Source organism: Geotrypetes seraphini, chromosome 4, assembly GCF_902459505.1.
Source record: "Geotrypetes seraphini chromosome 4, aGeoSer1.1, whole genome shotgun sequence".
NCBI classification, from domain to species: domain Eukaryota; kingdom Metazoa; phylum Chordata; class Amphibia; order Gymnophiona; family Dermophiidae; genus Geotrypetes; species Geotrypetes seraphini.
In genome coordinates, this window is record NC_047087.1 from 316,101,798 (window position 1) to 316,119,693 (window position 17,896).

At 43.3% G+C, this 17,896-nt stretch overlaps 1 protein-coding gene across 2 annotated transcripts in view; it reads right to left on the reverse strand.

Annotated features, from left to right (window-relative positions):
- The window catches only part of SHTN1 (shootin 1), a 229,468-nt gene that overhangs the window by 42,844 nt on the left and 168,728 nt on the right, over window positions 1-17,896 (reverse strand). The window lies entirely within an intron of this gene.

Genomic DNA, 17,896 nt, shown 5'->3' on the forward strand with positions numbered 1-17,896 from the left:
CATCTATTAAAGTCCTCTGTGTTTTTCACTCTTTGCTCTCCTTTTCCATATGCAGGCAGTATTTCAGAAAAAGCTAAAGTCTTTACAAAAGGTTTCACGCCCTCACCAAGCTCCCGAAAAGCTTTCTGTGCTGCAAGTGTGGAGTTGTTGGCCAGGTCATTTGTTCCCAGATGGATAACAACATCAGTGTTAAAATCCTTAGTTTCTTCCTTAACTATAGTCAGTATTTGCCTGGAACTCCTGGTAGCTGAGGATCCTGGAAGACATTTCACTATTTTGGTCTCCTCGCCTTGTGTTCCAAGGTTAATGCCTCTGATGATGGAATCCCCCAACAGTAATAGTTTTCTGTTTTTGGCTTTTTTATTTAGGAAGCTGGTTGGGCTGAGAAGTTTTCATCACCCCCTCATATGTCAACTCAGATCTAGCGATAGACTTCTCTTGCTATAGACCTTAGCGCCCAGGTTAGAAGTTTCTCTACATTGCTGCAAATTAGCTCTTTACCATGCATTTTATATTCTGTGTGCCAATGTCTAAAAGTTAATTTGTTGGTTGAACCTTTTTCTACATCATGTGGCCTATAATGAGTGCAGAAATCTCTCATTAGTTGCACACTGCGGTCCATGTTATATTATGTATCCAAGAAAGGTTCAAAGTGAAGTCACAAATTAAGAATCCAGTGAATAGTGACAGCCCACTATGGTGATCAGAGACTTGTCCACCATTCTCTATTAGGCCTGGATCATCCCTGTTTAAATGCTGGTTGTGAAGTCACCACTATGCAAACCATGTGATGTACTGCTGACAGTATTCAACTTACCAGACAAGATGCCTTCCCCTCCCTCCAAAACTGCAGTTTCCCTACTCACAATATGTGACAATAAAATGATCAACACACTGGAGATGTCAAACCTTCACCTGTCTCTCACCACATGCATGACACAGATCGTACAAGTCAGTCCAGCATTGGGCTCAGCTCCCATTATTCTTGTCCAAAGTAACACCTCAACAGCTATGTTGTGTTTCCATTTTCTTTCTATTTAAACATCCCCTATGTCTATCCAACTCATTTTTTAATTCATTCCGTTTTGGACTATACCATCTCTCTTGGTAAGCCATTCGAAACATCCACCAACCTCTCTGTGAAAAAGTATTTGCTGACATTACTCCTGAGTCTACCTCCCTGCAACCTCCATTCATGTCCTTTAGTTCTACTGCCTCAACAGTATATTTCTGAAAAATGTTGTTTCGATATTAATACCTGCCAAGCACTTAAAGGTCTGTATCATATCACCTCTCTCTCTTTACTTCCAGCGTATACGTATTCAAGTCTTTCAGTCTCTTTTCATATGTCTTATGTCACAAACCCTGTATCATTTCCGTCACCTTCCTCTGAACCGCCTTATCTTTTTATATCCTTGAAGAGATAAGGCCTCCAAAACTGGACACAGTACTCCAAGTGGGACCTCACCAATGATTTGTACAGGAGCATCAACACCTCCTTTCTTCTGCTGGTTACACCTCTCTCCATGCAGCCTAGAATTCTTCAGGCAACAGCCACCGCCTTGTCACCTTGTTCCTCCACCTTGACATCTTCAGACACCATCACCCCAAGGTCTCACACCCATCCTAGCACATATGCTCTCTTGGATTTCTGCACTCCAAGTGCATCACTTTGCATTTTTTCATATCAAATCTTAGCTGCCAAACATTAGACCATTCTTCTAATTTTTGTAAATCCCTGTTATATAGAATGCTAACGCAAGTCTGCATCTATATGTCTAACAGTAGGCATCAGCACTTACACTACCCAAATGGCTGCTGTCAATGCTTGTACTTAGCTTTAGCAGCTAGGTATGTAAATGCGTATCTGCTAAGCTCAGCCAGGAAAAGTGGCGCCCCTTCCCGCCCTCTTTACTGTCCCCCACCCCATCTGCTTCTCTCCACTCCCCTTCCTTCCCTGCCCCTGCATCTTTTCAACATTCGTGGCGCAAGCAGCAACCCCAACCTGCTGCTTGCGCCAGCATCTGCACGGGACCAGGAAGTGACGTCAGAAGAAGAGCCAGCGCTGGCACGAGCAGCAGGTTGGGGTTGCTGCTTGCGCCATGAATGTTAAAAAGGTACCGGGGGGGGGGGGGGTTAGTTTGGGGAAGAAGAGGAGCGAAGAGAAGGACGGGTTCTGGCGCCCCCATCAAGAGAGTACTTGGGGCGGACCACTCCCCATCTCCCTTACTAGCCCCTGAGCCCATCCCAGGTTCATGCTTCCTTGCAGTTGGGTGCTCTAGAATTTGCAGGCATGGGTTATGGAACACAGGCCAGGGGGAGTTATGCTAATAACTGTCAATTGGTGTGCCATTGAAAAATTATAATTGTCAATTTGATTGTAAACAGCAATTAGCTGCTCATTAGCCAATAAGGGATCTTTTATTAAGGTGCATTACATCACAATCATTGTTTATATACTGCAGTTGTTTTGCAAAGTTCATTGCAGTTTACAAATATTAAAAACTGGAGACAAATTCCAGAATTACAATCTAAACAAATAAAATACCTAAATAAAAATTTAATTCATTTTAACACATATTTACTAAAAAGATCTGTCTTCAATGCCCTTGAAACACTTTTCTAATTAGTCAAAGAAGTAATATGAACCGGCAAACTTTTCCCAGATTTAGCGGCTTGATATACAAACATTGAAGTATACGTATAGTTTAGTGTATTTCTTTCCTTTTACCTCTGGAAACTGAAATGGAGGTTTTGTCCTCAGATGGTACTTTCCAACCACAAGATCATATAATCTCAACAAATATGGTGAGATTCTATCTCCCTTTCTTAGACCAAAAATCAATCGAATTGCTGTGTTTGCAATCTACGTAATAACAATTTGATGTTCTAATAATCTATCAATATTACGTCTCCTCAGTTTTTGCTTGGAGCCCCTCCACATTATCCTCTCCAATGGGAAGCGAATGCCTTTCTTAAATGGACAGTGCTGGTTGCCTTGAAGTGCATTTTGCTTAAGTGGCCGGAGGTGGATGGATGCTCCTGATCTTTCTCTTTGGAGGAGTCGTTTGATTACACTTCTGATGTGGGAGAGGAGAGACGTTGTGGACTTTTCTTCATTGTCTGGGAGCTCTTCTGGAACACCATGACTCCTCTGGCTTGGAGCCAACTCTTGAATTGTTGACCTCTCTTCTCTTTGGGTTTGAGTTATTGTGTGTATCATGATATCTATTTTAGTTGGTTACTGGCTGGAAGGGGGAGCTGGGGGGTTGGGTGGATGGGTTAGTTTGGGATTCTTGTGTTAAATTTATCTGAAATTTGAGCTTGTCTGTATCATATTGTATTTGACAATAATAATCTATTAAAGACAAGAATAGAGATTGCACTAATAATGAAAAATGATATTCACCCAAAAAATTTAATGCATGCTAACGAATTAATGTGCATTAAGCACCATGCAACCCATGTTAAAGGACCCTTAAGTTATTTGCATAACTGTATTCCATAAATTGTGTGTTCAATTTTGCACAGTAGTCGCAAAGTTGAGTGCACAACTTTATAGATTTAGAGGGCTGGAGTACCTGAATGTAACTCACCTTGGCTATGGGCCTGATATTCAGCCAGCAGGGGGCAGCGCTTTGACTGCCGGCCAGTGGTATTAAACCCAGATATTCAAGTTAAGTTATAGCAGTCCAATTTAACTACTAATCTTATCTGGTCGTCTGGCGCTGAATATTGGAGGTTAGTCGTAAAAATGCTATTTAACCAGTCAGCATCTGTTTCTGACTGGTTAAATACCACTGAATATCAGGGGGTATATGCTTAAATAAATAATTTGTAAAAGTTAAAATTAAATTTCCTCTGATCCCTGTAAAACAGCTCTCTACCATGTTTTTCATTTCATTCCACGCAGCTCTGAAGGAAACCCTGGCACATCAAACGGCAAAGCTTAGAAACCAATAAATCAATATATTTACATTAGCAGTTTAAGTAGGTAAATGAAATGATGTCTCTTTTCAGGTCTCCAGTCAGTGAACAAGCTGGGATACCAAATTGAGCGTCATGCCAGCTTTTGAGTCACATAACAACTGTGACTGTTAGCATCAGGAGTTTTTCCATTGGCAATTCACCACGCATTCTGGAGACCTGGGGCCACTATTTTCTTTCCTTCCTTGTAAATGTAATTTTCATCCTGGGTTTTTTTTTTTGGGGGGGAGGAAGGAAGCAGGATAGCAAAGTCAGAATATAAAGCTGAACTAAACGAAACAGAAGTTGCGGCCGTTTCCGACAGAGCTTATCTATTTAAAATGCTGAAAAAATAAATCCACAGCTTTACGCAGCAGCAGCCAGTCAGATTATTCATGCTAAATTAGCTGTTAACTAAATTTAGTGCGGCTCGGCTTTCTCTTCTTAAGATGCATAAATGATATTTGAGATTGAAATAAAAGAGGAAAAAGGTGACTTGAGAAGATTTGTTCATGACATAAAAGAACCAGTTAGGAGCATTTAATGACAGAAGGTCAGTGACATTTCAGCCCCTTTCTCCTCAAAAACAGACCCAAATTTAATTTACATCCTTGTCTGGACATATTCTTCCTCGAATCCTCCTCTCCATTGTCAATGCAGAGATAAGAATAGGTGCTGCTGTAGGACTGTTATTATTCTTTTGGAAAATGCCACAAAAGAACAGGAAATCAAAGGTTTAATTAAGCGTGATTTGAACATTGCCCTGGAGGTGATTTGCCTCCCAAGCTTCCTGGTCTTTGCATGATGAGTGGCCGCACAAGCCAGGTAGAGCCCAGCTGCACGCTCTGTTCACTGAAAGTTGAGTATGGTTAGCAAAGTCAGATTCTCAGCCCCAGACCTCATCGAAATGTGCATCCTAGAAGGGGGAATTAACTCTCTGAGGCTAGGAAAGAAACAAATCAACACCTCAGCTTCTTAGAAACATAGAAAAATGACGGCAGATAAGGGCCATAGCCCATCAAGTCTGCCCACTTCACAGATCCACCCCCTGAGTCTGCTCTCCTGGAGATCCCTCTCCTAATGACCCATCCTTAACTCCACCCTCTTAAGGATCCCACATGGGCATCCCATTTACCCCTTAAAATCTGGCACGCTGTTGGCCTCGATTACCTGTATTGGAAGCTTGTTCCAATGATCAACCACTCTTTCGGTGAAGAAATACTTTCTGGTGTCCCCATGAAATTTCCCGCCCCTGAGTTTAAGCGGATGCCCTCTTGTGGCTGAGGGTCCCTGGAGAAGGAAAATATCTTCTTCCACCTCGATATGTCCGGAGATGTATTTAAATATCTCAATCATGTCTCCCCTCTTCCTACGTTCCTCGAGAGAGTAGAGCCGCAGCTTGTTCAGCCTCTCTTCGTATGAGAAATCCTTGAGCCCCGAGACCATCCTGGTGGCCATCCTCCAACATAGTCCAGAAAACCAGAGCAGGATTGACACTTTGGAAACCCCTAGTAGCAAAGGGCATCAGGCCCCCATCATACAATAAATATATTTTAAAGCTCCCTATGTGCTTCTGACTCTATAGCAGTGGTAGCCAGGACTGATTTTGTTGCTGTTGGAGCCTGAGGTTAACACAGGTGGGGGCTAGATTGCATAGATGTTCTCCTCCTAGTGGCCCATGCCACTAATGCTGCCTGGATGGTGGAGGGGGTGGTGTCCGACTCCAAATTGGATTGGCTATGGCCCACCTACAGAGGAAAACTGACAGAGGAAGCAATAACTGGGGAGCGTACATCCAAGGATGGGGGGGGGGGGAGAAAAGGACATCTGTGGGAGGTAGAGGGTCTGATCTGCCCACACCACCCTCCACACACTATTCTTTCTGCTAACAGCTGGCAAACCAAGGGAAAAATATTCCTTGGGCTCCACTGAAATAGCACATTAGCAAAGGTGCTTCCTACATGTCTGGGCCCTAGGTGTGTGCCTAGTCTATCTGTCCCATTACCCTGATCTGCAGAGAACCAAGGTAAGCTCAGCTGTGTCCAGTCCTGAAGAATATGGAGTAGAAGCTGCCCAAAGAAATGTTACCAAAGTGATCCAAGGTCTGCATCTCAACCCTAAAGAAAAGGAGAAAGCTGAAACAAATGCCTCAAAGACAAAGTTGAGAAAAATCACTGATTTGTTTTATTTCTAATCAAAGTTTTTAAATCTTCTTAAAAATGTAAAATAAAACCTAGCTAAAGTTATCCTGAATAGCGACCAGGGATGGTACATATAATCTATGAAAATGTTTCTTTACAGTGGCACATAGGGATGATTGATAACTATACCATACCGCAAGTTTTGACTAGGATTCAATGCGATTTGCAATAAGATTAACCATCAGAGGACATGAACAAGGAGAAAAGGTGAGTCTTTAGTCTTTTCCTATCGCAAAATTGGAGGGAGGTCACGCTATATCTTGGGTCCCTGGTACACGAACATGGATTCACGCAACTTCTTCCAAATTACATGGAAGGCTAATTTCTATTGCTGATGAGGTCTTGCAGTGAGAAAGCAATGCGTAACAATGATGTCCTATGGAGTTCTCACCATAGATGGCTTTGTGTACCATGCAGGCTATCTTGTATTGTATTCTTTTTTTTTACGGGGAGCCAGTGTAGATCATTCAAGAATGGGGAGACACTTTTGAATTTGCCCCATCGGAAAATTAATCTGGCAGCTGTATTTTGAAGTAGCTGCAGTCTTTTGCAATCCTTTTCTGCCCTACCAATGTACAAGGAGTTGAAGTAATCCAGGTAGAGGAGGAGGCTCGCTTGTGCTATTATTCTGAAGTTCAATTGGCTGATCTGATTGCTCTTAATTCCCTGAGTCTGAAGAAGAATCTCCTAACTACTGTGTTGAGTTGGTCCATGTAGGCGAGATCCAGTACCTTTGAGGGTTTCTCCGGATGTCAGCACCAGGTCTGTGTAAGGTAATGTGTTGTAGTTTCCAAACCATAGGATCTTAGTCTTGCGTTTATTGAGTACAGGCCAGATTGGCATGCACATACAGACAAGACTTTAACTTTTTTCTAAGGGGCCAGTGAAAAAAAAAAGTACACTAAGCTTAGCTCACTTGTTTTGTAAACTTTATTTATAGTTTAACAGGGGTTTCAGCTTACAAAACGGCCAACATAATAAACTGCACTTTAAGAATGTGCCTCGAAAACCAGAGCACAGTTTCTTAATGCATGCTAAAAACACTTTATCCCCAATGCAGTAAAGAAATGCTAAGCAAATTAATGCAATGTAACATATGTGCACACAAAGCTTTGGTAACAGGGCACAGTGTCCTTCACACTGCGTAGGTGCAAGAATAATCGAGACACAGCTATAGTAGCACATAATTCAGTCCCTAGAGACAAAGGTTTCTGTCCCTCCAGCTGGGCATTCTGGATATTCAAAAAAGGGTTGCTGTACTTGAATTTTTAGCAAAGCCTTTGACACAGTTCCACATAGGCGGTTGATAAATAAACTGAATGCCCCCTCTGTCTGGGACCTAAAATGAAAGACTGGATTGAAAACTGATTACGTGGAAAGAGACAGATGAAAAGGATTCCTCCTTGGGCCAGCTCTTTAAAACATCTTTGTGAGTGATATTGCGGAAGGACTATCTGGTAAAGTTTGTCTCTTTGCGGATGGTACCAAACTCTGTAATGGAGCAGACGCCCTGGAAGTTGTAAATAATATGAGGTGGGATCTAGTGAAGCTTGAAGAATGGTCAAATAATTGGCAACTAAGATGTAATGTTAAAAAATGCAGGGTCATAAGCACATAAGCATTGCCTCTGCTGAGTCAGACCATAGGTCCATCACGCCCAGCAGTCCGCTCCCGCGGTGGCCCCCCAGGTCAATGACCTGTAGTGATCTATTACTCTACTACTCTATTACTTTACAGCCTTCTGTACTGTACAGAAACCCTCTAATTGTACCCATGGATCCCCTTTTCCTTCATGAACTCGTCCAATCCCCTTTTGAACCCCAAAGTCGTACTTTGCTCTACCACCTCCTCTGGAAGCGTATTCCAGGCATTCACCACCCTCTGTGTGAAGAAGAACTTCCTAGCATTTGTTCTGAACCTATCTCCCTTCAATTTTTTTGAGTGCCCTCTAGTTTTTGCTGCCCCTGAAGAATCTGTCCCTCTCTACCTTCACTATACCCTTCATGATCTTATGAGTTTCTATCATATCCCCTCTAAGTCTCCGCTTTTCCAGGGAGAAGAGCCCCACCTTCTCCAGCCTCTCAGCATATGAGAGGTTGCAAAAATCCACAGTGGCGAAGTAGTTTTTATAAATTTTATCCTAAGTGGTTTTACATTCAGGTACTTTATCATATTTCTCTATCTGTCCCAGTAGGCTTAAACTCTATCTAGTGTACCTGAAGCAATGTGGGGATTAAGTGACTTGACTAGGGTCACAAGGAGCAGTGAGAGATTTGCACCCACAACCTCAGGGTGCTGAGGCTGTAGCTTTAACCACTGTGCTACACACTCCCCTTCTGTGTATGAAAGAAGAGTGTGACTTGGGGGTGACTGTGTCTGATGATCTCAGGATAGCAAAACAGACAGAAAAAGCAACAGTCAAAGCCAGGGAGATGCTTGGGTGCATAAGGAGAGGAATCATCTGGATCCTTGAACAATATGATAATATGGTAGATAAGTCATAGAAAAATCAGCTTTAATTTTTTTTTAATTGAATTGTGTAATCTCCAAAAGTTAGAAGAATAATCTCACGTTTGACAACTATAATTCGATGCAAATAAAGTGTAGAGTAATGCATTTCGGGAGCAGAAATCCAAGGGAGCCATATGTGCTGGGAGGTAAGAAGCTGATAAGCACAGATAGAGAGAGGGACCTTGGGGTGATTGTGTCTGAGGCTCTAAAGGCATCTAAACAGTGTGATAAGGCAGTGGCTGTAGTCAGAAGGATGCTAGGCAAGAAAAGTATATATGGAAAGGAACAATAAGATGGCTGGTCTTATCCACTGGAAAATCTGGAAACATTACAACAATGCTGCATTGATGATCTTATTAGAATTATGAAGAATGAAGAGTTATGATCACCTGGACATCCCCATTCTGACCAATAAAAAGCTGGATGCAAGGAAACCAGACATAGTAATAAAAGAAGAACATTTTAAAGGGATTAAATCATAGAGGTGCCAGTCCCAAGTGATTATCGTACATACTCAAATATAAACCGAGATTTTGGGGCCAAAAAAAGGCCCATAATTGGGGTCTTGGTTTATATTCAGGTCTATGCATGATTACTTGTGTAACCAGTTTAAAAAATATTAAAATTTAAACATACCTGTGGGGGCTGGAGTTGAAAGTGAAGGGCAGGCCTGACATGTGAGGCAGGTAGCTGATTCCTCCCAGCAGCGGCTGTGGTGGTCATTCTTTCTCTTTGCTGGCCGCCAGGAGGAAGGGGGAGTGAGGAGTCAACAGCGCATACTAATTACCATCAGCCCTGCCTTCTGACCTGGTCCCACTAAACTGCCTGGCAATAATGAAGACAGAAGCCGTAGAGTTTTCCCTCTTGCCTACATTGCTATAGGCTCTGCCGGTCTTGGTCCCACCCCCCTCTGGTTACTTCCTGCTTTTGAGGGGTGGGATCAAGTCAGGAAGAGCCTATAGCAAAGTAGGCAAGAGGGAAGGTCCCACGGTTTCTGTCTTCATTATTACCATGCAGTTTAGCATGACCAGAGCCGAAGGCAGGGCTGATGGCAACCAAGTGCTGGAAGAGGCAAAAGGTGATGGGGAGAGATCTTGGATGGAGGTGGGGGAGAGAAAGAGAGTTGAGGTGCTGGAGGAAAGAGGGGAGGCAAGAGAGAAGATACTTGTTAGAAGAGTGAAAATAGCGAGGGAGGAGAAAGAAAAGATGCTGGTAGGGGGCAGAGGGGAGAGTTAGTAAAAAAAAACTGGAGAATAATAAATGAGGGAGATGGAAAGCTGTAAGTAGAAGCAGATAGAGATGTAGAAAAATAAATGTAGGAAAACTGAAAGGAAAAAGTTAAAGTCAGAGATGGATTTAGGAGAGGAAGTGAAGAAAACAGGAAGGAGAGACATGGCAGACAGACTGAAGACCCTGGAAAGAAAAGATAGAAGAAGACAGAAACTGGAAATTAGGATAAACATAAGAATTGCCCCTGCTGGGTCAGACCAGTGATCCATCGTGCCCAGCAGTCTGCTCACGCAGCAGCCCTTAGGTCAAAGACCAGCACCCTAACTGAGACTAGCCCTACCTGCGTATGTTTTGGTTCAGCAGGAACTTGTCTAACTTTGTCTTGAATCCCTGGAGGGTGCTTTCCCCTATGACAGCCTCCGGGAGAGCATTCCAGTTTTCCACCTCTCTCTGAGTGAAGAAGAACTTCCTTACGTTTGTACGGAATCTATCCCCTTTCAACTTTAGAGAGTGCCCTCTCATTCCCCTACCTAAGAGAGGGTAAACAACCTGTCTTTATCTACCTCAATAACCTGAATAAAATAGCCAGACAACAAAGGCAAAAAAAGCAAAATTTTATTTTTAATTTTATGAACAGAAAATGCAGTTTTACAGTAAATTTACACTGCTTTATTTTTATTTTTCAAATTGTAGAGTTTTTCTTTGTTTCTTTCTCTGATGATGGTGATATCTGAGACCTGGCTCACGGATTCCCACGGATGGGACATGGTAATACCGGGTTACAACTTGCTTCACCGGGACAGGGAGGGCAAAATGGGAGGAGGTGTAGCATTATATACTAAAGATGACATTAAGGTCACCAGAATCACAGATGTCCACTACACTGGGGAATCCCTTTGGGTAAATTTGGCCAGTGGGAAGGACAAATGCCTGTATCTTGGCGAAATATACAGACCCCCAAGACAACAGGATGACCTAGATATGGAATTAATCAGAGATATAGAGAATATCACCTTGAGTGGGTACACAGTATTGTTAGGTGACTTCAACATGCCTGATGTGGATTGGGACATGCTTTCCTCTGCTTCCAGCAGCAGCAGGAGGCTATTAAACTCTATGAAGGGAGCAAGACTCAGGCAACTGGTGTTGGAACCAACAAGGGATCAGGCAATACTGGACCTGATACTTACCAATGGAGAAAGTGCCACAGAGGTCTCGGTGGGTGACACATTGGCCTCCAGTGACCACAACATGGTATGGTTCAATCTCAGGAAAGGTTTCACTAAATCTACCACACTGACCAAGGTCCTCAAATTCAAGGACACAAACTTCAAAGAAATGAGAGACTTCGTTCACCAGGCGCTACAAAGCCAAGCAGAAACCGATAACGTGGAAGAAATGTGGTCGACTTTGAAAGCCACCATACAAGAAGCAACAAACCGCTATGTTAAATCAGTAAGTAAACGGCGAAGGAACAATAAGCCACAGTGGTTCTCTGCGGAGATTTCGGACCTCATCAAGGAGAAGAAAAAAGCATTCATCTCTTACAAACAATCAGGGAAACAGGACTCTAGGGAAGTCTACCTGGCCAAGTTAAAAGCCGTCAAAACAGCAGTTACGGAGGCCAAATTCCGCATGGAGGAGTCTCTAGCAAAGAACATCCAGAAAGGAGATAAATCCTTCTTCAGGTATATCAGTGACATAAATAAGAACTCAGGTGGGATAGTACGTCTTAGGAAACCAGACGGAGACTATGTAGAAGCGGACTCGGAAAAAGCCCAACTGTTAAATGAATTCTTCTGCTCAGTTTCCACCCGCGAGGCGCCAGGACTCGGCCCTCAGCTACAGACAAGGGTTGACGCAGATGACGCGTTTAGTAATTTCGAGTTTACACCCAGCGGTGTCTACTGCGAGCTGTCAAAGCTTAAGGTTAACAAGGCAATGGGGCCTGACAACCTACACCCCAGGGTGCTCAGAGAGTTGTGTGATGTCTTGGCGGAACCGCTATCCGCGCTCTTTAATCTCTCCCTTAGTACGGGTAACGTCTCGTTGGACTGGAAGACAGCTAATGTCATTCCACACCACAAGAAAGGCTCCAAGATGGAGACAGCAAACTACAGACCGGTGAGTCTCATATCAATAGTGTGCAAACTAATGGAAACTCTAATCAAATGCCAATTGGATACGATCCTGAACGAGGAGAATCTACGGGATCCCCGTCAACATGGATTTACTAAGGGGAGATCCTGCCAATCCAACCTGATCAGCTTCTTTGACTGGGTGACGAGGAAGCTGGATGTTGGGGAGTCCCTTGACATCGTATACCTGGACTTCAGTAAAGCATTCGATAGCGTACCACACCGCAGGTTGCTGAGCAAGATGAGTTCTATAGGAGTGGGCGATACATTGATGAAATGGGTTGGGAACTGGCTTGGAGGTAGGCTTCAGAGGGTAGTGGTGAACGGCACCCCCTCCGAAATGACGGAGGTAATCAGTGGAGTGCCGCAGGGCTCGGTCCTGGGCCCGATCCTATTCAACATCTTTATAAGAGACTTGGCAGAAGGGCTGCGAGGTAAAATAACATTATTCGCCGATGACGCCAAACTAAGCAATGTAGTGGGCAAAAGCACAACAGACATAAATTCAATGTCCGACAACATGATGCACGACCTACTCCTACTGGAGCGCTGGTCTATGTCCTGGCAACTCAGCTTCAATGCCAAAAAATGCAAAGTCATGCACCTGGGCAGCCAAAATCCATGCAAGACTTACACCCTTAATGGCGAGATCCTAACAAGAACTGAAGCAGAACGAGACTTAGGGGTGATCGTCAGTGAGAACATGAAGACTGCCAATCAAGTGGAACAAGCTTCATCCAAGGCAAGGCAAATCATAGGTTGCATACGCAGGAGTTTCATCAGCCGTAAGCCTGAAGTCATTATGCCATTGTATAGATCCATGGTGAGGCCCCACCTGGAATACTGTGTGCAATTCTGGAGGCTGAATTACCATAAGGATGTGCTGAGACTGGAGTCAGTTCAGAGAATGGCCATCCGGATGGTCTCAGAACTCAAGGATCTCCTGTACGAGGAACGGCTGGATAAGTTGCAGCTGTACTCACTCGAGGAACGCAGAGATAGGGGTGACATGATCGAGACATTCAAGTATCTCACGGATCGCATCGAGGTGGAAGAAGATATCTTCTTTTTCAAGGGTCCCGCAGCAACAAGGGGGCATCCATGGAAAATCAGGGGTGGGAAACTGCACGGGTACACCAGGAAATTCTTTTTCACTGAAAGGGTGGTTGATCGCTGGAATAGTCTTCCACTTCAGGTTATTGAGGTCATTGGGGTGGGCAGACTAGATGGGCCGTGGCCCTTATCTGTCGTCTATTTCTATGTTTCTATTTATTTAAGTTTGTGGTTGCTTGTAGTTGCGTTTTCCTATGTAGGGCCTTGTTGGGAATATGCTAGCTTTGGGATATATGCATCACAGATATTTGTATTATGTTTAGTGACTTGCGAAATAGCTGATGGGGAGGGAGGGTGAGCAGTCTTTATAGATTGGCTCACTATGATGACCCAAATTTCTAACCTTGGTTTATATTCAAGTCAACTTTCTTCGTCCCTTTTTTGAGGAAAAGGATACCTTGGTTTAAATTCGAGTATATACAGTATTCTTTAAATCAGGGCTTCCCAAGTCCGGTCCTCGAGATCTACTAGCAGGCCAGGTTTTCAGGAAATCCACAATGAATATGCATGAGAGAGATTTGCATACCAAGAAGACAGTGCAGGCAAATCTCTCGCATGCAATCATCGGAGAGACAGAAGATCTTCAAGTACCAAGAAATACAGCCTGAGGCCAAGAAAAGGGCAAAAAAATTGTTTGGGGAGCCTAAGAAGGATCTCAGAAAAGCTGAAAGATTATGGCTAAAATCCGGAACCCTAGAACACAGATTGGCTTGGAGACAAAAATTTAAAAAGTACAAAACCCTCACTGATGAAAAAAGAAAAAATTTCTACTCCCACAAAATTGGTAATACTAAAACCAATAGCAGCAACCTCTTCAGATTGGTCAACGACCTATACAACATAGAAACCTTCACTAACTTACACGAAGAATCCACCTTAACCGCCAACACCCTTGCCGACTTCTTCAACACCAAGATCCAAAAATTAAGAACAACACTACCCGTCAGTCCCAACCCCCTCGAGCTCTTCCCCATCCTCACAGACATTAATTCATCAAACCCAGATCCTGGAGCCAGAGTCGACCTTAGCTGGAAACAATTCGCATTAACCGATTGGCAAACCTTCAATACTTACTACAACAAGTATACACACTCCTATTGCCACCTGGACACATGCCCACCAAATATCATGAAAACTGCCCCCCCCCAACTTTAAAGCAAAAATGATGACATGGGTTAATCACCTACTATCCACAGGAAACTTCCCGTCTGAGCAAGGTCATATAATGATTACCCCAATTCTAAAAAACGCGAAAGAACCACCTAACTCCCCATCTAACTATAGACCAATCGCCAGCATCCCCCTATTTACCAAAATAGTGGAAGGGATGGTAAAGGCGGAACTTTCCGTATACCTTGAAAAATTCAACATTCTATGTGACAATCAATCAGGCTTTCGCGCGGACCATAGCACTGAAACCATCATAGCCTCCCTTCTCGACCACCTCCACACGCTCTTCAGTCAGGGCTCAAGTGCCCTGATCATACAACTCGACCTGAGCAGTGCCTTTGACCTGGTCGACCACACCATTCTCCTTGAATGCCTAGCTCACATTGGCATCTCAGACCAGGTCCTTAACTGGTTCCAGGGTTTCCTACAAAATAGATCATACAAGGTATTCAAAAATAACTCTTTCTCTTACTGCTGGGACAACACCTGTGGGGTCCCGCAGGGCTCCTCCCTATCCCCCATCCTATTCAACGTATACCTAGCCTCCCTAGGTAAACTCTTACACAACCTAAATCTCAAATTCTTTATTTATGCAGACGATATCACAATAGCCATCCCACTAACCAACTTTTCACAAGAACTGCTCGATCACATTACAAACATTCTCAACCAGATAGAACTCTGGATGCTTTCATTCAGACTGAAATTAAACCCTGACAAATCAAAATTCTTCCTAGCCTCCCACAAAAATAAAATCAGGGAAACCACAATTCAACTAAACGGAAAGATCTTCCCCCTTGATCCGACCATAAAAATTCTGGGAGTCACGCTGGACAAAAACCTATCCCTAGAAAACCATACCGACATCATCGTTAGGAAAAGCTTCTCGGTGCTCTGGAAACTTCGCACCATAAAAAAATACTTCAATGACACTTCATTCCGCCTACTTGTACAATCCTCCATCCTCAGCATTCTCGACTACTGCAACATCATTTTCCTTAACGCCACAAAGAAAAATACCAGGAGACTAAAAATAATCCAAAATACCGCAGTGCGCCTCATTTTTGGCCTAAAGAAATGGGAACATGTCACCCCTTTCTACCACCAACTACACTGGCTGCCATTTGAATCTAGAGTTCTTTTTAAATTTGCATGCTTCTGTTACAAATCGGTTAACGGTTCTTCTCCTAGTTACATAAATACCCACTTTAACCTTTATTGCAACAACAGGACATCACGCAGAATTCAACTGTTCGCCTTCCCTTCGCCAAAACACTGTCTTCTCAAAAGATTCCTCGATAGAACTTTCGCCTTCCAAGCAGCCAAGTCGAACCCATGGCTAGCCCAGATGATACTCGAGGCCCCCACTTACCTTGCCTTCAGAAAACTACTAAAAACTTACCTATTCAGCAAACATGACCCTAATTAATCCCTTCACCCCACATAACACCGGCCCCACCCCTCCCCCTTTCACCCTCACCAGATCCTCCCTTGTCCCACTCTCTACTTCCCTTGTCTAGTTCGATCAAAGCTGCAATTTCTGTTAAATTGCTGTACATTTTCCCTTCATTGCAGACTACTGTAAACTGCTGTAACTTCCTCGCTGACTGCTGTAAATTGTTGTAATCTATCGTAAATCTGATTGTAACTTGTTGTAAATCTGCTTGTAACTTGTAAATAAGCTTGTCAATGCAGATCATTTGTTAATTGATGTAAACCGCCTAGAACTCGCTAGGTATGGCGGTATATAAGAATAAAGTTATTATTATTATTATTATTAATTATTATTATTAAGGTTTGATTAAAAAGAATTTCTAAGCAAACTGGAATGGGTTGCCTATACAATGACATGTAATGAACTCCAGGGAAGCTCTCTTTGTTACGACACAAGTACAATGGCAAGTGTTAGCAGTAAATTTCAGAGACTGAGATCGTACCCATCGTACCCTGGCTTAGGAGAAAGATTCTTTTCTGTCACAGAAACGCCCGCGAGGTTTGTAGGTCTGCGGTAGGTGGTGAAATGAAAGAAATTCTGATTCTATAGTTGCCAATAACGCTGTGAAACAGCCTGAAGTTATTACAGCAGAGGCAAATTACTTATCTTCCAAGAAGAAAAGTGAAATCGTTCTGGGGTGATTTTGGGAGTGGTGGTGAGGGGATGGAAGAGTCAGAAGGATTGGGAACAGGCAATCTTTTTTTTGGGGGGGGGTGGTTCTGGAGGAGGAGATATGATAATGAGGCATTGATTTTTTTTTTTTTTTTTTAGTTGTGTTTTGTTTTTATTCTGCATTTTAATGATATATAACATTGCTTTGGGCAAGCCTATTATTGATTCCTGGGAATGCAATCTGTAAGTGACTTCTTCATGAAATGAAATGGCCAGATCCGGTTTAAGCCTTCTCTACGGTGCAAATCGTTTTTTTCTTTTTTTTTTTTAGCAGAAAGAATAGTCTAGAACAGAATGTCTTAATACAAGGCTCAAAGGTGAATAGTCTGAAGCGTATTACTAGAAAGCATTAGGTTATCTCAGCAGCAGAGGGGCAGTATTGAGCTGCCAGGCAGAGGAACTTGTGTTCAATTTCAACCCCAGGATTTCTATTCTCTGATCAGCTAAGGCTACACATCATCCTCCAGAGTCCGATATTCAGCCTACGACAGTTTGTAAGACAATGAACTAATCCTGAAAATTCAATGCCAGGCCATACGTGGCTTCCAGCATCCCATATCCAGGTGTCTACGTTCACCTGAAGTTAACTAGGCATTGGCCAATATTCATACCGGTGCCTGGTTAACTCGATAGCTCTTTTATTGTTCTAACTATCCACTTTCTTAGCCGGCTAGTGGATCAGACATTGCCACCCCAAAATTATCCCTAACCTAATTGATTAGAGAAAGGCCAGTAAGTGGTGATATTTAGAAACATTATCCAGTTAAGTGTCACTGAATATTAGTGGCAGCATTAACCAGGCATGATCCTCACCCGCCTGGTTAAACTCCTTTGAATATTTACCCCCCTAGTTAACCACATTTAAAGCCCATAATTGGAAGGTATATAAAACAGGGGAAAATACTCAGATGAAGGTCACGACAAAGCGACACATTCCTTTGTCGTGGTTTTGCGAGTGCCTGCCGAAACCTGATTCTGCGGGCAGATTGGGTTCTACGGATTGAATAGCTAACGCTTGTCCACCCTTGCTCGGACTTTGACTAATTTTTCTGGTCAACTGGCCAAAACGATCTCCAAAGGGGTAGAAAATTCGAGCTGGTATCCTTCTTGGATTATGTAAAGCATCCAGCGGTCCAAACTGATACACACGCATGCCTCCCAGAATTCTGTTAGCTTTCCTCCTATCTTTGGGAGTCTTATCATTGGGACTTCTTGAAGACCATGGCAGAGTGTGGTCCGGAGCAGGGGTGGGCAACTTCGGTCCTCGAGGGCCGGAATCCAGTCGGGATTTCAGGATTTCCCCAATGCATATGCATTGAAAGCCGTGCATGCAAATAGATCTCATGCATATTCATTGGGGAAATCCTGAAACCCCGACTGGATTCCGGTTGCCCACCCCT